The sequence below is a fragment of the Aquarana catesbeiana genome, linkage group LG01 (genome assembly GCF_042186555.1).
Source record: "Aquarana catesbeiana isolate 2022-GZ linkage group LG01, ASM4218655v1, whole genome shotgun sequence".
Classification (NCBI taxonomy): domain Eukaryota; kingdom Metazoa; phylum Chordata; class Amphibia; order Anura; family Ranidae; genus Aquarana; species Aquarana catesbeiana.
The window spans coordinates 238,691,475-238,712,915 of NC_133324.1; the positions used below are offsets into that span (position 1 = coordinate 238,691,475).

General features: G+C 42.6%; 1 long non-coding RNA gene across 1 annotated transcript; it reads right to left on the reverse strand.

Moving 5' to 3' along the window:
- Window positions 1-10,387: 10,387 nt before the first annotated feature.
- On the reverse strand, window positions 10,388-21,155 carry LOC141127432 (uncharacterized). Its single transcript, XR_012241557.1, has 2 exons — window positions 20,664-21,155; window positions 10,388-10,612 (listed from the first exon to the last, which is right to left on the reverse strand). It is a non-coding gene; the product is annotated as an uncharacterized lncRNA (long non-coding RNA).
- Between the last annotated feature and the right edge of the window lie 286 nt (window positions 21,156-21,441).

Sequence of the window (21,441 nt, forward strand, 5' to 3'; positions counted from 1 at the left end):
ATGTGTCTGTGCGTGTGCGCACATGTGTTTGTGTGTGTACATGTGCCTGTATGTGTGTACATGTGTCTGTGTGTGTGTACATATGTATCTGTATACATGTGTCTGCATGTGGTTTTACCACCCCTTAGAGCTTGTACTTCTTAGCTTTCAATTTGCTTATTTTTTTGGTTGTTTTCTGGCGTTATATTTCAACCTTTATATGTTTATTGTACCCATCCTGTCAGTACCTGTTACATGTATCTTTCAATTACGTCTTACCTGCTTTGCGGGATTTACTTGAATCTGCCATCAGCTGAATTGTTATCCTGTTAACCACTTCAGCCCTGGAAGATTTGGCTCCTCAATAACCAGAGCACTTTTTACAATTTGGCACTGCGCTGCTTTAACTGGTAATTGCGCGGTCATGCAATGTTGTACCCAAACAAAATTTGCGCCCTTTTTTCCTTACAAATAGAGCTTTCTTTTGATGGTATTTGATTGCCTCTGCGATTTTATTTTTTGCGCTATAAACGGAAAAAAAAGGAACATTTTGAAAAAAAATTATATTTTCTACTTTTCGTTATTAAAAAAATCTAATAAACTCAATTTTAGTCATACATTTAGGCCAAAATGTATTCAGCCACATGTCTTTGGTAAAAAAAATGTCAATAAGCGTATATTTATTGGTTTGCGCAAATTATAGCGTCTACAAACTTGGGTACATTTTCTGGAATTTACGCAGCTTGTAGTTTATGACTTCCTATCTCATTTCTTGAGGTGCTAAAATGGCAGGGCAGTACAACCCCCCCCCCCAATGACCCCATTTTGAAAAGGAAACACCCCAAGGAAATTGCTGACAGGCATGTTGAGCCCATTGATTTTTTTTTTTTTGTCACAAGTGATTGAAAAATGACAAAATCACCATTTTACGCCCTTAGAAAGCCTGAAGGCGGTGATTGGTTTTTGGGGTCCTGTACACGGCTAGGCTCCCAAAAAGTCCCACACATGTGGTATCCCCATACTCAGGAGAAGCAGCAGAATGTATTTTGTGGTGTAATTCCACATATGCCCATGGCATGTTTGAGTAATATATCATTTAGTGACAAATTTGGGCAAAAAAAAAAAGTTTGTCATTTTCCCGCAACTTGTGGCAAAATATAAAATATTCCATGGTCTCAGCATGCCTCTCAGCAAATATCTTGGGGTGTCTTCTTTCCAAAATTGAGTCATTTGGGGGGGGGGGGGGTTTGTGCTATTTTGGCATTTTATGGCCTTCGAAACTGTGATAGGTAGTGAGGAGTGAAATCAAAAATTTACACCCTTAGAAATCCTGAAGGAAGTGCTTGGTTTTCTGGGTCCCGTACGCGGCTAGGCTCCCAAAAAGTCTCACACATGTGATATCCTCGTACTCAGGAGAAGCAGTAGAATGTATTTTGGGGTGTAATTGCAAAATACTCACCATGCCTCTTAGTAAATACCTTGGGGTGTCTACTTTCCAAAATGGGGTCATTTGTGGGGGTTTTGTGCAGAATGTATTTTGGGGTGTAATTCCACATATGCCCAAGGCATGTTTGAGCAATATATCATTTAGTGACAACTTTGTGCAAAAAAAAAAAAAAAAAGTTTGTAATTTTAACAAAACTTGTGGCAAAATATAAAATATTCCATGGACTCAACATGCCTATCAGCAAATAGCTTGGGGTGTTTACTTTCCAAAATGGGGTCATTTGGGTGGTTTTGAACTGTCCTGGCATTTTATGCACAACATTTAGAAGCTTATGTCACACATCACCCACTCTTCTAACCACTTGAAGACAAAGCCCTTTCTGACACTTTTTGTTTACATGAAAAAATATTTATTTTTTTTTGCTAGAAAATTACTTTGAACCCCAAACATTATATATTTTTTAAAGCAAAGGCCCAACAGATTAAAATGGTGGGTGTTGCAAATTTTTTTTCACGCATTATTTGCGCAGCAATTTTTCAAATAGAATTGTTTTGTAAAAAAAACACTTTTTTTAATTTTAACCACTTCAATACCAGGCACTTAGACACCTTCCCGCCCAGGCCAATTTTCAGCTTTCAGCGCCGTCGCAATTTGAATGACAATTGCGCGGTCATGCTACACTGTACCCAAACAAATTTTTTATCATTTTGTTCCCAGAAATAGAGCTTTCTTTTGGTGGTATTTGATCACCTCTGCTGTTTTTTATTTTTTGCACAACAAATAAAAAAAGACCGAAATTTTTTTAAAAAAACAAGTTTTTCTTTGTTTCTGTTAAAATTTTTTGTAAATAAGTATGTTTTCTTCTTCAATGACGGGCACTGATATGGCTGCACTGACAGGCACTGATACGGCGGCACTGATGGGCACTGATGAGGTGGCACTGATGGGCACTGATGATGGGCACTGATAGGCGGCACTGATGGGCACTGATAGGTGGCACTGGTATGCGGCACTGATGGGCACTCATAGGTGGCACGAATGGGCACTCATAGGCGGCACTGATGGGCACTCGTAGGTGGCATTGATTGGTACATATGGGTGGCACTGATAGGTGGCACTGATGGGCACTGATAGGTGGGCATTGATGGGCACAGATGGGCACAGATGGGCACTGACAGGTGGCACCGATGGGCAATGACAGGTGGCACTGATGACACTGATTGGTGGCACTGATAAAATTTATTGGTGGCATTGCTGGGCATAACAAACATAATGGTGCCAATCAGTGTCCATTTGTGGGCACTGATTGGCTCAGATTGGGCACATTGGGCACATGTGGATGGCCATGGGGTACATACCTGGCCATCCACATGTTGCCCCTTCCCTGGTGGTCCTAGTGGCGATCCCTGGTGGTCCAGTGTGGTGATCTGAGGGGGGGCTGCGCTCCCCCGTCAGGAGAGCCGCCGATCGGCTCTACTCTACTCGCGTCTGTCAGACGCGAGTGAGGAAAAGCCGATCAACAGCTCTTCCTATTGACATCGTGATCAGCCGTGATTGGACACGGCTGATCACGTGGTAAAGAGCCTCCGCCAGAGGCTCTTTACCAAGATCGGTGGAGCGGTGTGTCTGACTGACACACCGCTCCACCGATCGCCGGGATGCGCGCCCCCGTGGGCGCGCGGCGGCATGTTATCCTGCTGGACGTCATATGACGCCCAGTCAGGATAACGGAACCACTTCCCGGATGTCAATCCGCTATAGGCCGGGCGGGAAGTGGTTAATGCACTAAAACACACTATATTGCCCAAATGTTTGATGAAATAAAAAAGATGATCTTCTGCCGAGCACATGGATACCAAACACGACATGCTTTAAAATTGCGCTCAAACGTGCAGCAGCGACAAACTACATACATTTTTAAAAAGCCTTTAAAATCCTTTACAGGTTACCACTTTAGATTTACAGAGGAGGTCTACTGCTAAAATGAAATTAAAAAATCGATCTGACCTTCGTGGTGATACCTCATATGCATGGTGCAATTGCTGTTTACATATGACACCAGACTGACGCTTGCGTTCGTCTTTGCGTGTAAGCATAGGGGGACAGGGGTGCTTTTTTTTTATTTTGCATTTTTATTTTATTTTTAAAGTGTTCCTTTCATTTTTTTTTTCTATCATTTTTATTGTTATCTCAGGGAATGGAACTATCCACTATGATAGCAATAGGTAGTGACAGGTACTCTTTTTTGAAAAAATTGGGGTCTATTAGACCCTAGATCTCTCCTCTGCCCTCAAAGCATCTGACCACACCAAGATCGGTGTGATAAAATGCTTTCCTAATTTCCCAATGGCGCTGTTTACATCCAGTGAAACCTAAGTCATGAAATGCGCGTAGCTTCAATGAGCTCTATGGTCAGCTGGCAGAACTACCAGCTGCATTCTCAGGTTCCCTGTTGGGACAGGAGAGCCTGAGAAAACCATGGAAGACGGTGGGAGGTAGGGGGGCGTTCCCTCCCACTGCTTGTAAAAGCAGTCTAGAGGCTAATTAGCCGCTAGGATTGCTTTTACATGAAAGCCAACCGCTGCTGGCTGAAAATAATGATACCAAGATGATACCTAAACCTGCAGGCATCATTCTGGTATAACCACTCACAGTCCAGCAACATACCAGTACGTTGCTGGTCCTTGCTGGGCATATATTCTAATGTTTCTTTTTTTTATGCAACCTGTGGGCTGAACGAAAAAAAGAGATTGATTGGTGGGTATGCCCACCATTAGAATACCACCCGTCATCCACCCACTTATAATGATGGGCATAATGCACCATTTTTCTTTTAACTGTGGTGGTGAAATCACCTCCTAAAGCGCTGGAGTCACTGATTTACGTATCGTGGGAGCAAACGCTGTTGCTGTCAAGATAAGTAAATCAGTGCTGCAGGTGAATGGCGTACCTGCTAAGCAAATGATGGTTAACAATAAAACAAAGTAACATTACAGTATAACAGTAAGACATACCATACCTGCAAAGCAAATACAATAAAACATAGTAAAAATATTTTTTTTCTTAACGCAAGCTGTGCCTAAAAAAATATATGCCTAAGCATGGGGGCAATCCGCCCCTAAAGTTATGTTGCCCATGCTTCGGCATATATGCTCTTTTTTTAACTGTGGTGGTGAAATCACCTCCTACAGCGCTGGAGTCACAGCTTTACGTATCGTGGGAGCAAATGCTGTTACTGTCAGAATAAATAAACCTGTGCTGCAGCTGAATGGCGTACCTGCTAAGCAAATGATGGTTAACAATAAAACAAAGTAACATTACAGTATAACAGTAAGACATAGCATACCTGCAAAGCAAATACAATAAAACATAGTAAAAATAAAACATTATAGTTCTAAAATACAAGAACAATAGTGATCGAACAATAAAGCAGACAATAGAGAGCGAACATAAGAGAGAGAACAACAGAGAGAAAGGAAAAATAAAACCACAACTATTTTTGGCTTTTTAATTTTTTTATTCTTTTTTTTTTTTTTTTGCACGTTTATATAAATTGTAAACGGTCCAGGTTAGGGTCTCGCAAAATGTGATGGCCATCTCATCTTTCGAGACCCTGTATAAGTGTGCCTTAGGACTGTGTAGTGCTATACCCTACGCTAATACTCCACTAGTGTGTGATAGCGTTTGAAACAGTCACTGACCAGGTTGGTCAGGACAGGAGGGACAATAAAAGCGGGTGTCACTCCAAAATCCGTGTTTTCTGCAGACACGACATCTTCTTTGGGGTGTTCTGTGGGGGTGTTCTGTGGGCATGGGTACCAGGGAGGACATATGGAAAATGCCTCTCATGCAGCCGGCTCACTGCATTTGCGTTGGGAAGGTGGGCCATAGCACCATCTGGAAACAGAAGGGCTGTGACAATCTCTTCCTGGAATTTTAGGAAGGATCCAGTTCATCCTGAAGCTTTGTATAGCACAAAAGCATTCAGCAGAGTCAATTGGAATAAATATACAGACACTTTTTTATACCAGCGCCTGGCCTGACAGGCAATTAGGTACGGTGCCAACAACTGGTCGTTGAGGTCCACCCCTCCCATGTTAAGGTTGTATTTGTGGACACAGAGGGGTTTCTCCACAACACTAGTCGCCGTAGGAATTTGGACTGCCGTGTCTGCGTAAAGAGAGGACAGAACGAAAACATTCCGCGAATCCCTCCACTTCACTGCTAACAAATTATTACATTTCAAGCAGGCTCTCTCCCCCTTTCTAAGTCAGGAATCTACAAGCCGTTGGGGGAAGCCCCGGCGATTAGATAGCACGGTGCCACATGTACCGATTTCACAATCAAAAGGGCGACTAAAAAGTGGCATGCTTGTGTAATAATTGTCCACATACAAGTGGTACCCCTTTCCGAAGAAGGGTGACACCATGTCCCACACAATCTTACCAGCGCACCCTATGTAGTCTGGCAGTTCTCCGGCTCCACGTGACTATCTCTTCCCTCGTAAGCCATAAAACTATATGTATAGCCTGTTGCTCTGTCACAGAGCTTATACATCTTGACCCCATATCTGGCACACTTGCTGGGAAGATACTGTTTGATAGAGGAGCGGCCAGAAAACTTAATCAGGGACTCATCAACACAGACAACTTGATCGGGAGTAAACAAGGCTGCAAACTGCTGGTCGAAGTGGTCGAATTTTGTGGAGCCGATCATATCTAGGATCAGCCCCGAAGACGACAGAGTTCATTGTCATTGAAATGCATGAACCGCAAGATCTGCTTGTATCTTGTCCTGGTCATGGAGGCAGAGAACACGGGCATATGGTGAATTGGGTCAGTGGACCAACTCACTCTTTTTAGCTATGCCCATGAGGAGGGATAGGCCCAGGAATGTCTTAAATTCGGAAACCGTAATAGGTTTCCAATCTCTGGCAAGGGTCAACTGGGGATTAGCGGCGATGAATTGACCAGCATACAAATTGCTTTGGTCCACAATAAATCTATAGAGATCTTCCGTGAAAAACAGCGAATAAAAATCAAGTGACGTAAAATTAACCGTTTTCACCTGAATTCCAGGTTGGCCAGTGAATGGGTGAAGTACGGGTGCTGCAGAAGTGGTGGGCTCCCAATTCGGATTGGCAAATGCAGCAGGAAGGGCACTATGGGCTCGACAGGCCTGTTCTTCTTCTTGGTGGCTGTGGGACACTAGTTGTGCTAGCCACCTCACCAGCTTGTGGGACTCGCCACGTCACCAAGTGTTACTGCAGTGCTGGATGTATGACCAGGATGTACTAGGCCGCTGGTGCTTGCCAGTTCACCAGAAGGATGAGCGGCACTAGTACTGGCTCTCTGCTCCATACGAGAGCCCTGCGGTTCTTGTACCTTAACAACAGCAGAAGAACGGGGTCGGGTACGCCTGACCTTGGCAGGGACCACTACTCCGTAGCTATCTGTCAGGGTTCCGCTGCTGTCTACTGATTTGTATTCTGAGCCAGAATCAGACAGATGGGTGACTTCCTCTTCACTCTCATCTGTCAGGCTCAGAAACATCTAGGCCTCTTCACTAGTGTACCTTCGATTGGACATTTTGGCCTCTAAATTTACTGGTACACTAGTGAGACTCAAAGAAAAAAAGAGCACCTGACTGTCAGCGACTGCTTCAAACGCTACCAGAAAAACATTAGCGTTTGCCCGGATCAGGCCTGACTCTGCGAATGCTGCAGTTATGTGTTTTGTGTTTTGTAAGTGACAGTGATTGATTGATACTGCACTTGGGTGGGCTGGGCGGAGCGGCTAAACACAGGTGCTAGCGGGTATCTGGGCTGATCCCGCTAACGCTGTGTTTTTGGGAACCCTAAACTACTGACGGCGCTAGTATAGATCTGATCAGATATTGATCCGTTCAGACACTATACTACTAAGGGAGGTGTATGGTGCCTGCGTGGGTGTTAGCTCTACTGGCACTAATCTGACGCTGCCTGGGGCGATGCAGACCCTGACTGATGCTAAAACCTAACTGATATCACCCGCCAGGTGATCAGGGGATTATACCTTTATTTAGGTAATATACAGCGGGAGCCCTGATGCTAGAACAAAAATAACTAACCAGCGTCACCCGTGACACCAATACGGTGATCACTGGTGACATAGCGTGATCAAGGGGTTAAACCTTTATTAGGGGGGTTTAGGGGGGTCCCTAGACCTATCTGGGCTTACCACTAAGTACCCTAACACTGATTATTGTCACAAATGACACCAGTACAGTGATCAAAAAAAAATATGAACACTGCACTGGGTAACACAGTGACAGAGAGTGAAGGGGTTAACGTGGGGGGGGGCGATCGGGGGGGTGATGGGAGGGTGACAAGTGTGCCTATATGTACTGTGTCAGTGTAGTGTTGGTGCAACTTACTCTGAGATGTCTTCTCTCCTCTCTCTGGAACAGAAAAGAGTTCCACGAGGGGAGATGACATCACTTGTGTAAGTGTAAACACAAGAAAAAGAACCGCTGCTCCAGGTGTATAAAGATAAGGCTGATTGGAGTATCTTGTAGAGTGCTAGCCACGGCCCACCTCCGTGGGAAACTTGGAAAGAAGAAAGAAATGGCTGCACATCCAGAACTTCCGATTGCCTTTTATTTTGCTTCACAAAGATAGACACCAGAGACACCAAACTATGGTCACGTAGACGCGTTTCACACATACATCTTGTGCTTAATCATTACCATTACCTTTGTGAAGCAAAATAAAAGGCAATCGGAAGTTCCGGATGTGCAGCCATTTCTTTCTTCTTTCTAAGTGTACACACAGGCAGGGGAGGATTTCATTCGCCAGAACCGATCACCAGGTCCAGGCCAGAAATCATTGGCCTGGGCCTGGAGACTGATCGGTCCTGAAGCAAATCAGATCGTCGCGGCCGTGCGCCTGACGTACAGCTACGTCACTTCGCCCAGCCGAGCCAACCTGCCACAGTATAACTGCAGCGGCTGGTCCGGAACTAGTTAATAAAAACATTGAAACTGTGTGTCTTTTACATCCATCTAAAGCACGTGTCAAACACAAGGCCCGTGGAGCGAATCCGGTCTGCCAGGCGATTTAATGTGGCCCTCGTACCCAGAGTTGTGCATAGCACACCCCTGAACTCTGCACTGTGTGCGTATTACACCCCTGAAACTGCACTCTGTGCATAGGGCACCCCTGAACTCTAAACTATGTACGTAGCGCACCCCTGAAACTGCACTCTATGCATAGGTCACCCCTGAGCTCTGCACTATGTATGCAGCACACCCCTGAACTCTGCACTGTGTACGTAGCGCACCCCTGAAACTGTACTCTGTGCATAGGGCTCCCCTGAACTCTGCACTAAACACACTCTTGGTATTTATTGTCCCTTTAAGATCCTCCCACTGTGCAATTTAGCCACACCCACCATTTGATGCAGTTTGGTGGGGAGATCAGTCGCTGTACCTATTCTCTTAGGGAAAAAAAGCTCTGGATAAATTTATATAGCCTTACAGATAAAACTGGCCCTTTGGGAACCACTATAATGCTGATGCAACCCTTATGAAATTAGGGTTGACATCCCTGATCTAGAGTTAATCTTTTACAAAAGAAAGCCTTGTTTTCTCATGAATTGTTTATTTATCCCATATAAGTTGAGTAAGCTATTATGTACTACATACCATTATTATAATTATTTTAGGTCATGTGGCAGTTTCATTGACCCCCCATGGCTAAAATTAATGGTCATTATATCAAACAACAGTCCTTATAGCATAACAGTCCTTATAGCATAATTATTATTATTATACAGGATTTATATAGCGCCAACAGTTTAAGTAGCGCTTTACAACTTGAGGGTAGACAGTACAAATACAATACACTTAATACAATAGGAATCAAATGGCCCTACTCCTTAGAGCTTAAAATCTAAGAGGGAAGGTAATGTTATTAAATCCTTTTCCTGCTCTCCACAATATACACCTCACTAAAATTCACATATATTGTCACTCCAAAGCTAATGATATTTTAACAAATGGTTAGCTTTTTGATAATCTTTACAAATTAACTTGTTGGCTAAAAAATGTCATGCATGCTGCAAAGTCATCTAACCTGCACATCAATGGGACAATGAATTGAAAAATCCCCTTTTAATTATTAAAAAGCAAAAAATATACACTATTGAAAAGCTGACAAGCAATATGCATTTGAGTGTCTAATATGTTGTTGCTGTATATTATCTCAACAAACCCTGTAAATTCCCCACATTCTATGGAAATTAATAGGCATTGTATGCATGCGTTAGTCTAACAAGGTAATTTTTTTCTATTTATTTTTAATTGGCCGGCATTATCTTGTGTTATTTTTACACTTTCTGTTTTATTGTTTTCATTGAATAGTAGGGTGGAAACAATGGGATCACAAGCAGCAATATAATATTAAACAATCACCAGACATGTTAAATAAATAAACCACTCAAGATCATTTGGAACAAAATTGGCCGTGGTTTTAATATAATTGTAAATACGATTCACACAAAATCACCATAGACAGTTAAACCAACTTAAATATACAATAACCATGGGAGCACAGCAGCAGGAGTTTCAAGTCTCCCTCATGTCAGGGGCTCGTGATTTTGGGGGAGCCTTGTGACTGATAGGGAGGGGAGCCTTGAAAATGGGTGGCAGGTTCTGGAACCCCTTGGGGGCCCTATATAAAGGGATATAAAGGGGGTACAGACAGGGTCTAGTGCCAGTCGCCGGTGGACGGTATAGCTGCAGGAGCTCCCACGGACTTTATAACGTGGCGGGTCACTTTTCTGTTAAGACGCCTAGGAGGAGCTGGAAGCCGACATGGAGGAGAGGACACAGAGCCGCTGCACCACTCTGCCTGATACCTGCCACCACAGTCGCCGATAGGGCAAGTGCAAACAGTGGGGGGTGGGTGTCGCTCAGGGGGGGGGTTGATGGGTGGTTGTTTGCCTCTCCCCAAAAAAAAAACACCAGCTGCCACTGCTTTCTATATTCGTGTATATAATATAAACAAGAGCGCTGGAGGCTTCTTGCACCCATTTAGTCTGTTTACACCTTCAGTGAGTATGCTCCCATCTCTGGTCCTTCCCTCAGTCAATGTTCTCTTTTGTGGACGATCGCCTCCTGTTTTATGTAAGTAGTACTGGAAGCTTCCTGCAAACAGACAAGGTTACCCTATCATGGTTCATGCAACACCTCTTTACTCTGCTCCTCAGTTTTGCACACACATATATACTCCCTGGCAGTGTTACCCTCTCATGTTTGTTTTTATGATTCTTTCTCTCATTGTCTTTCTGTTCCTTAAAGCAGTATTAAACCCAAAAACAAAAATGTAATATATTGCAGCTTACCAATCATTATATGTGTCTGCATTAGTTTTCTGTTTTTAGGCTTTTTTCCCTCTGTTTTTACTTGGTAATCTGGCTGGTAACACGCCTCCTGTATTAGAGTGCCTCCACTCTGGAAGAAGGAGCACAGGGGGCAGCATTGGACAGCAGCATTGTCAGTTGGGGGAAGGGGAGTGGAAGATGTACTGGCAGATTTAGATGCACTAACAAACTGAAGACAAACTGAAGCGAACACTTTATAAGTAGTTACAGCAAAAGTTTTCTTTTTCTTTTTGGGTTTACATAAATAAATACATGCTGATCATTGTAAACAATCCTGTCAGTGGTAAATGGTTTGTCTTTACACTCTTAGCTGATACATTTGCAGGGCAGCTTATTCTGTTGAAAGACAAAAGGCTTATTGGGCAGATCACCAGGTAAAAATAAAATAAGTCAAGAAAACCAATGCAACCATCACATCTAAGAATTAGGAAGCTGTAATATAATAAATTTTTGTTTTTGGGTTTGATACTGCTTTAAAGTGGGGTTCCACCCAAATTTTGAACAATATCTGTATGTATTCTCTTCCTTGCCTAGATGCTGACATGCCGTTTAAAAAAATTTAAATCGCCGTAATTACCTTTTATTTTTCTATTCTTCTTTGCACTTCCTGGTTCTCCTCCCGTGGGAGTAGGCGTGTTTCTAGCCTCTCCCAGACTCCTGGAAGCTAGTCTCAGGCTTCTCAGGATGCCACTGAGCATGTGCGGGAACGAGCGGTGAATGCTGGGAGCACAGCATTCACCACATCCAGGAAATAAATGCTTGTGGGCTTCAAATGCCCACAATGAAGATGGAAACCGCCTGCAGTGAATAATATAAGTTATTCTTTCCGACGAAATCTGACACAGGCGGACATATTACACACAATATGTGAGTATGTAATGCTGAGAAGAAAAGTTTGTGAATGAACTAAAAAAAAAAAAAAAACTATAGATAGGTGGACCCCCACTTTAACTTTGCAGACTCAAGGGTTATTTTATGACCTTGCAAATGAAGGCTGTGGACAGGGCCAGGCCTGAACAGTAGGCAGAAGAGACAGCCACCTTGGGTACTTTAGCAGGAGGGGGCGCAAAAAGGAAAGGACATGCAACCCATGTTGCAAAAGTAGTTCAAGGGGGTAGGGGGTATGGCACACTTTGTCCTTCTTGTCTTTGGTGATAAAGAAGTGTGTCCTGACACTGGCTGTGGACATGCACAAAGTACTCAGATTTTACTGTTATATATATATATATATATATATATATATATATATATATATTTATTACCCACCACTGGGCTTGTTTGAAATTGTGGGAACCCCTGCCATCATCAGTCTGCAAACAAAAAATACATGTACAGAACATCATTTTTCTGTAAAAATGAAAAAGCATTCCTAGGTTGGGAGAATTTATTGCATTGTCTTTGTTGTATGTATTATTCATGTACCAGATTATCTGCATTGTGCCTCACACCAAGCCTTTATTTTCCAGCAGAACATTTGTATTTGCACATTACTTTTGTTTTTATTTTCAGATCATAACGTGCTGCTTTTAATTCTAGCTCATAAGAAATACAGCATTGCTTAAAATATCCAGGGGAGGTCCTGTCTATTAATCAAGTTCTTAGGACAAACGCAAGCTGTTGTTCTATCTATCTTGTAGACCAACCAATCAGGTGTTAACTTTTATTCTTCTGACTACTGGTTTGTTCGTTTCCTCCATGGGACTTACAGATAGTACTAGATATGTTGTCCCAACCTTCTTTCGCGGGGGATCAAACAATCTCATTATGGTATATAACAATGAAAGCAGTTTTCCTTACTGCCATTACATCAGGGAGAAGAGTATCAATCATTCAAGCCTTAGGATGTAAACCTTATTATTGCCACTTTCCGGACAGGGTGGTATTAAGGACACTGTCGCAATATCTCCCAAAATTAAACAAGCCATTTCTTAGAAATATAACATGCACACAAGTTGACACAAAGGGGTTTGAATGGCTATTAAAGGTAACCATCCTCACCTGTGATCTGTTTACTTGTAATTAGTGAGTGTGTATAAAGGGTCAATGAGTTTCTGGACTCCTGACATACCCTTGCATCTTTCATCCAGTGCTGCACTGATGTTTCTAGATTCTGAGTAATGGGGAAAGCAAAAGAATTGTCAAAGGATCTGTGGGAAAATGTAGTTGAACTGTATAATACAGGAAAGGGATATAAAAAGATATCCAAGGAATTGAGAATGCCAATCAGAAGTGTTCAAACTCTAATCAAGAAGTGGAAAGTGAGGGGTTCTGTTGAAACCAAACCATAGTAGACCAACTAAAATTTCAGCCACAACTGCCAGGAAAATTGTTCAGGATGCAAAGAAAAACCCACAAATAACTCCAGGTGAAATACAGAACTCTCTGAAAACATGTGGCGTGGCTGTTTCAAGATGCACAATACGGAGGCACTTGAAGAAATATGGTCTGCATGGTCGAGTCACCAGAAGAAAGCCTTTACTATGCAAATGCAACAAAGTTTCCTGCTTACAATACACCAAACAGCACAGAGACAAACCTCAAACCTTCTGGCACAAAATAATTTGGAGTGATGAGACCACAATTGAGCTTCTGAGTGAGCTATCTGTGAAGATAAAGAGCCTCATCCACAAATGCCACAAAGGACTTCAAGCTGTCATTGATGTTAAAGGGGGCAATACACGGTATTAAGAAATGGGGTATGTAAATTTTTGATTAGGGTCATTTGGGTAGTTTTTCTTGTGATTATGATTTAAAGAGTGAACACAGTTGTTTGATAATAAATTGCTTCAGCCAAACATGAACCATGAGTGAAAGAAAAGTTTTTGTGTTATCATTCATATTCTCTGAAAAATGGCCAAGAAATAATAAATTCTGCCAGGGTATGTAACCTTATGAGCACAACTGTACAGAGGACAGCCTCTTTTAGGAGGGTAGAAAACCTATTCATCATCCCAGGTGGGGTAAAAATATGGCTAGCAGCATCCAAAAGAACAGTGGCATCACTCAACGAGAGGCCTGGCAGCATTGGGTCTTGGCCGGAGCTAATAACTAATAACATTTTTCAGCATCACCTCCCTTGTGGGTTTTTTTTGGGCCTGCTACATCCCATTACCTGTATGCTGTCATGCTTGTGTCAGGAAAGTGGAAAATGTTATACTTACCTGATGGTAATTTTCCTTTCCTGATGCATAAGCTTGACAGAATACAGTTCCCTCCCTTATGGGCTTCGCATTTGAGTATACAGTAAAACCTTGGTTTGAGAGTAACTTGGTTTGAGAGCGTTATGCAAGACAAGCAAAATGTTTTAATAAATTTTGCCTTGATATACAAGCGATGTCTTGATATAAGAGTAGTGTCATGTCACAGCTGAGTATAAAAAAAGAAGAGAAGAGCCTCTAAGTGTAGCAATATGGTTACATTTAATGAAGGTACAACATTTAGCAACTTATTGCTACACTTAGAGGCTCTTCATAATTCGTTCCAGAAACATGCTTGTAATCCAAAGCACTTGTATATCAAAGCATTTTTTTACAGGGTATAAAAGAGAAGAGAGGCACCTCTAAGTGTAGCAATATGGTTACATTTAATGAAGGTACAACATTTAGCAACTTATTGCTACACTTAGAGGTGCCTCTCTTCTCTTTTATACCCTGTAAAAAAATGCTTTGATATACAAGTGCTTTGGATTACAAGCATGTTTCTGGAACGAATTATGCTTGCAAACCAAGGTTTTACTGTAGTTACGAGAATGCCACCTAGGGGAGGTGACTCATTTATATATAGTATAACCAGTCCTGATTGGGCAAGGGGTGGAGCCTATCCCATACGTGTATGCTTGTCAGAAATCATGAATCAGACTGAGACAGAAGTACAGTTAAATCTCACTTGTTTAATAATAATAATAAAAAAGGTAAACAGAGTAAACATAGTCAAAACATAGCCAGAGTTCAGGAACCGTAACGGATAGTCAGACAAGCCAAAACGTCAGGGAGCCAGAGATGAGGGTAGTAGAACAGCAAGCAGGATCTGGAGCCAGAAGGAATGTCAGCCAAGCAAGTCTTTAACAGGAACACAGGAGAGCGTCTCTAGAGATGTGACCAAGGCAAAGGCAGAGATCATCTGGGCTGGACAGCTTAAGTAGGCAGGATTGACGAGCAGGATATCATCAACAGGTGAGTCACTGTGGAGAAATAGGAGCTAGCAATTAGCCAACAGCTGAGTAGCCAGCTCAGAGAAGTAAGGGCTGAGCCCAGCCCTGAGAGTACCCCCCCTCAATGACCTCTTCCCTTCGGAGGACCACCAGGCTTGCGGGGGAAAACGTCTACGGAAATCACGGTGGAGGACAGGGGCATGTACATCCGAGGATGAGACCCAACAGCGTTCCTCCAGACCGTACCCTTTCCAATTCACCAGGTACTGTATGAGCCCACGGAACCTACGGGAGTCAACAATGGACTGTACTTCATACTCCTCATGGTTCTCAACCTGTACAGGGTGAGGACAAGGTACCGAGGCGGTAAAGCGGTTGCAGACCAAAGGTTTTAATAAGGAGACATGAGATACATTTGAGATATGCATATTAGAAGGAAGGTCTAATGCGTAAGCCACTGGGTTAATCCTGCGAAGAATACGCAAAGGCCCAATAAACCGAGGTGAGAACTTCAGAGAGGGAACACGAAGTCAGAGGTTGTGAGATGACAGCCAGGCCCTGTCCCCAACCTGGTAGGAAGGCGCAGGCAGGCGTCTGCGGTCAGCATTGGAGTCTGTACCTATCATTATCATGTCGCAAAGCCTCCTGGACTTGTGCCCAATTTGAACGAAGACCACTGAGATGCTCGTCTAACACTGGAATACTCTGCGAAACAAATGAGTCAGGCAACATGGAAGGTTGGTAACCATAGTTCGCCATAAACGGGAACAATCGGGAAGCAGAATTCAAGGCACTATTGTGAGCAAACTCCACCCACGGTAAGAGGTCTGACCAGTTGTTAAGATGATCAGAAATATCAAATATAGCAACGTAGGAATTGCTCCAAGGACTGATTCGCTCGTTCTGCGGCCCCTATAGACTGTGGGTGATACGCAGAGGAAAAAGCAATCTGAATTCCCAACTGTGCACAAAAAGCTCACCAGAACCGGGACACAAACTGACTACCCCTGTCTAAGACAATTACCTTGGGTAGCCCATGTAAGTGAAAGATCTCCCGAGCAAAAATGGAAGCCAGTTCCTTAGAAGTGGGCAACTTCTCAATTGGAATACAATGAGACATTTTTGAGAACCGATCAACCACCATAAGTATAACTGTGTTGCCCTGGGAGATGGGTAACTCCACAATGAAATCCATAAACAGGTGGGTCCAGAGCCTCTCTCCATTGGGTTGTAGGAGGCCCACTGGAAGATGTTGTGGAGTCTTACTTTGAGCACACACGGAACAGGCAGCTACAAAGGCAGTTACATCAGCACATAGACTAGGCCACCAAAATTGTTGGGAAATGGCCCAAAAGAGTTGATTCTTCCCAGGGTGGCCAGCAGCCTTGGGAGAATGGTAAGTCTGGAGCACGGCAGTATGGAGACTATACATTCTTGCATCAGCCCTTACATTCTTAGTACCAGGTAAGAATGAGACCATGTAATTGAAACTAGACAATAAAAGAGCCCATCGCGCCCTTCTGGGAAAGAGGCGTTTAGCCTCAGACAAGAATGTGAGATTCTTATGGTCAGCAAGAATGAGAACCGGCACAGTGGTACCTTTGAGGAGATGTCTCCATTCTTTCAGGGCTAAAATAATCGCTAACAGCTCTCTGTCACCAATCTCGTAATTGCACTCCGTCGGTGACAATTTCTTGGGAAAAGTAGCCACAAGGATGCATAGCGCTCTCAGAGGTAGGACGTTGAGACAGAAGGGCGCCAACTCCAGTCTCAGAAGCATCAACCTCAAGGATAAAACGTAATGTAGGATCAGGATGTGCCAACACAGGAGCAGAAACAAAGGCAGCCTTGAGACTCTCAAAGGCCTTAATGGACTCTGGAGACCAACACTGTGGGTTACCGCCCTTTCTGGTCATATCAGTCAAGAGCTTGACCAGAGACGAGAAGTTACGGATAAACTTCCGATAATAGTTGGCAAAGCCAAGAAAATGCTGCAAAGGATGTAAACCTATAGGTCGGGGCCACTTTAGGACTGCTGAAATTTCTCTGGGTCCACCGAAAAACCAGCAGTGGAAATGACATAACCCAGGAATTGAACCTGTTCAAGATGGAATTTGCACTTCTCCAATTTACAATAGAGAATGTTCTTTCTTAGTTTCTGAAGCACACGACAGACATCTGTGTGGTGGCTCTCCAGGGACTTGGAAAATATGAGGATATTGTCGAGACCACCACAATCTCGGAGGACATTGTTAATAAATTCCTGGAGAACTGCCAGGGCGTTACAAAAGGCCAAAAGGCATTACGAGGTACTCATAATTGCCAGTTCTGGTATTAAACGCAGTTTTCCACTTGTCGCCCTCCTTAATCCTCACGAGATTGTATGCCCCTTTCAAATCAAGCTTTGTGAAAACCGTTTGTCCCTTGAGTCTGTCAAATACTTCATAGTCAAGGAATTGGATAGGCATTCTTCATCGTGAAATGATTGAGACCCCTATAATCAATACAAGGTCTCAGTTCACCACTCTTCTTCTTCACAAAGAAGAAACCAGCACCAGCAGGAGATGAGGATTTGTGGATGAAACCTCGAGAAAGTGCATCTGCAACATACTCCTCCATGGCCTTATCCTTCAAGACCGACAAAGGGTAAACCCGGTCATGAGGGGGTATGGCACCAGGTTGAAGGTCAATTGCGCAATCATACAACCAGTGTGGAGGCAAACTACCGGCTTGACCTTTGTCAAAGACATCACTAAAATCGTGGTACTCCTCCAGCAGGACCTCGACTACCTTCTGGAAGCATGTCTTACTGCATTGTAGTGACCAGGGAAGAACCTCAGCACGGAGCCAATCAATAGAGGGGTTGTGCCTCTGTAACCAAGGATAACCAATAACCAGCGGAAACTTAGGTGAGGAAATAACTTGGAATTGGATTATCTCATGGTGAAGAGCCCCTACAGCCATGGACAATGGAACAGTCTCATGAGCAGGCTGTAGAGGTCTCCCATCAAGAGCCTCAATGGCAAGTAGAGTGTCACGCAGCTGCAGCGGAATCGAGTGCTTTGATACAAAGGCAGCATCAATGAACAGGCAAGCAGCCCCAGAGTCGATTAGAGCCTGTATCTCGAAGGACGACTCAGCCCAAGAAAGGGTAACCGAAACCAGGGGCTTATCCTTCTGGATAACTATGGACGAAACAACGCCACCTAAGGTCTGTCCGTGACAGGACCTCAAGGTTCGGGCGTTCCCTGGACAGGTAGGACAAGACTTCAAAAAGTGACTTTCCTGGCTACATTAAAGGCACAATCTCTCCATCCTCCTAAGGGTTCTCTCATCCGCAGAGAGACTTGTGAAGCCCAAGTGCATGGGTTCAGCTTCACTGACCGACTCGGTACCAGGAGGCATGGGAGGTGAGGGAGGCAAGGGTGGGACTGCAAAGCTCGGAGACAAATATACAGGAGTCTTCCACAAGCGCTCCTTAAAAGAGAGTCTTTTTTCTGAGTCTGGAGACAATAAGGATGGCATACGTGATTAAATTCTCCAGAGACCATGAGAAAAAGCAGCCACGAGGGCCTCATTGTTCCAAACAACCTCTGCTGCCAGAGTACGGAATTCAATGGCGTAATCAGCAACAGTTCTCATACTCTGTTTGATGGACATGAGGCACTTGGCAGCAGAAGTAGAAAGTCAAAATACCAGTAGTCAAATACCCCACAAACTCAGGGTAACTCGAGACAACAGTTTTTTGTGTCTCCCATAGAGGGTTTGCCTAGGCCAAGGCTCTCTCCAAAAGCAAAGATATCATAAAATTTACTTTGCTTCTGACTGTGGGAAATGCCTGGGGAAGGATCCATGCGTTGATCCTGCTCATCCAATCTGGAAAAAATATTACCAACAAGTGGATTGACTGCAACTTCTGAATTCATGGCCTTCGTCTACTGTCAGAAACCATGAATCAGGCTGAGATAGAAGTACAGTTAAATCTCACTTGTTTAACAATAATAAAAAAGGTAAATAGAGTAAACGTAGTCAAAACATAGCCAGAGTTCAGGAACCCGGAACGAATAGTCAGACAAGCCAAAACGTCAGGGAGCCATGCCGCCTCATGTTACATGTAGGACTAATTCAATATATCCTCTGTGTATAATTTTCTTATACAGTACATCTTGGCTGTTCAGCTTTCAATCAGGCGTTTCTTGTGGATGCGCTGCAGTGATTGGCCCTAGATCCATGACTGCCCAACCTCTATTTTTGTGGACTTGTCAGCCAGCCTGTATTCCCTCCATCACTGTTTTTACCCTGTTATGATTTATAACGAATTTTATCTATGTAAGTATCACTAGTCTTGATATAGAACACTGTGTAAAGTGTAATTGTTGGCAGATAAGGATCAAATCACCCAACTGTAATTTCCCTGATGAAGGAAAATTATATATCAATGTGAATCTCCGAAACATGTCGGGATGTATGCTGTAAATCTATCCGTCTGACCTCAACTTGATTTAGGCAGTGTATTGTGAGCTTTGGGTTGATACTTTTACCTTGTATATGATTGACTGATTGATGTATTTTAAAGTGAATTTTGTACCTATACTATTTTTTCTATAATTAATAAAGCTAGCACCTATGTGCATTTTCTACAGATTGTTACTTTTTATATTTTTCTGCCTAAAAAGTCCTAAGGGGCGACCTTTTTATGTACTGATTGCATATTTCCTCCTATTCTATTCATACAAGGATGTTGGCAGTACCTTTTACATTTCCAATTCTCATATCCCTTTTTTTCTCCATTCGAAATCTACATTGGAATCACATTTTTTTGTCAGAAAAACTTTATTGGTTCGTACAAACATACACTTTCCAGAACTAAACAGATAGCCAAATAACTTAATTGCATATGATTACAACATTACAAACACTCTACCAATAGAGTAAGTAGAGAATAAATCCAGTGATGATAATTGTGCAAATACAATAAACATTCTAAGTGGTGTGATCACGCTCCCATACACCATCTGTAATCCACACTGTGTGTGCTAGCAGCTTACTTCAGTCCTAAGACCATATACTGTGTGTTTGACAACATTTTAGATGTACAGTAAATAATTCCTCTCTCGCTGTATTTTTCTATCTCCTCTGATCAATAGTGTATCACTTTTAGGGCCAGTTCACACCATAGAAGCGCGATCTGGATGCGTTCCAGATGCTTTTCTGCATGCACGTTTTTGAAGCGTTTCTGGTGCAGTCTAGTGCATTATTTCCCCCTCTTTTTTCTTAACCTTAAATAAGGACATGTGTGTTCCAGTGCATTTTTGATGGGTTTGGGTGCGTTGTTCCAGTGCATTTTTTATGCGTTTTACAACATTTCAGTAAGTCCAGTGCAGGAAAAATGCAGCATGTTTTACTTTTTTTTTTCTGGAACTGCAAGCACTGGTGTGAAATCTGCCACTGAAAACAATGTAACCTACTTTACATGCGTTTTGATTCAGAAAAAAACGCACTGGACTGCAGGTGGTGTGAACTGGCCCTAAGACCATGTGAATGCAAATGATTCCTCTCATTGGAGTTGCACTCTCCTCTAATTGGTGGTGTCATTATGTAAGAAGATAAATCCTTATAGTGTAGTATTTTCATATATAGAATTTATTAAAAAATAGTAACTCACATGTGACAAGCAATAACGGGCATGGATATATCTTCCGTTAAAATCAAAACACAGACCTTCCAGTCTCTACCGTAACCGGAAGTGACGTCACCCAGCTCCTCCCGACGCATTACGTCACAACACACGTGACATCACCCCTAGGCATTGATAAAAACAGCAAATTTACAAATATTTACCACTTAAGCTCTCACACTTGTACATCCCCTATGGACCAGAGCATTTTTTACATTTCTGCTATGGGTCTATTGATTTATCAATAATTTTGTCATTGCTTTAAAAAAAATAAAAAGGTACAAACGGCAATACAAACGGCATGTTTTTTTTTTTTTTTTAGAATAATCAATGCTTTCTTTTAGTGATATTGTCTTGCAAAATGAAAGATTGATGAAGAAATAGATCATATAGATGAAAAAAATAAATAAAAACTAGGAAAAAGTTTTTTATTTTTTTTTTACCTTTCATCAGTGTTAATTAAAAAAAATACTCTATTATTTGTTAAATGTTACTAAAATTATGATTTTGGTGCAAAGCATTGTAAAGTCATTTACAAGTACAATAAAGCCTTTATTTCTTACAACAGTTATACACAGTACAGGTATTTGGGTGTCATCAGCAACAGTGTTACAACAAGGCATCATACACACAGGCACAGTAACAATAGCCTCTGTATTTAACATAGCATAAAGGAAATGTATTTGCCATTCTCAAGTGGTATGAGAACAATCAGAATCAAATAAATGTATCTCTATATTTGTCTGTTGTCTTGTTTACACCACGC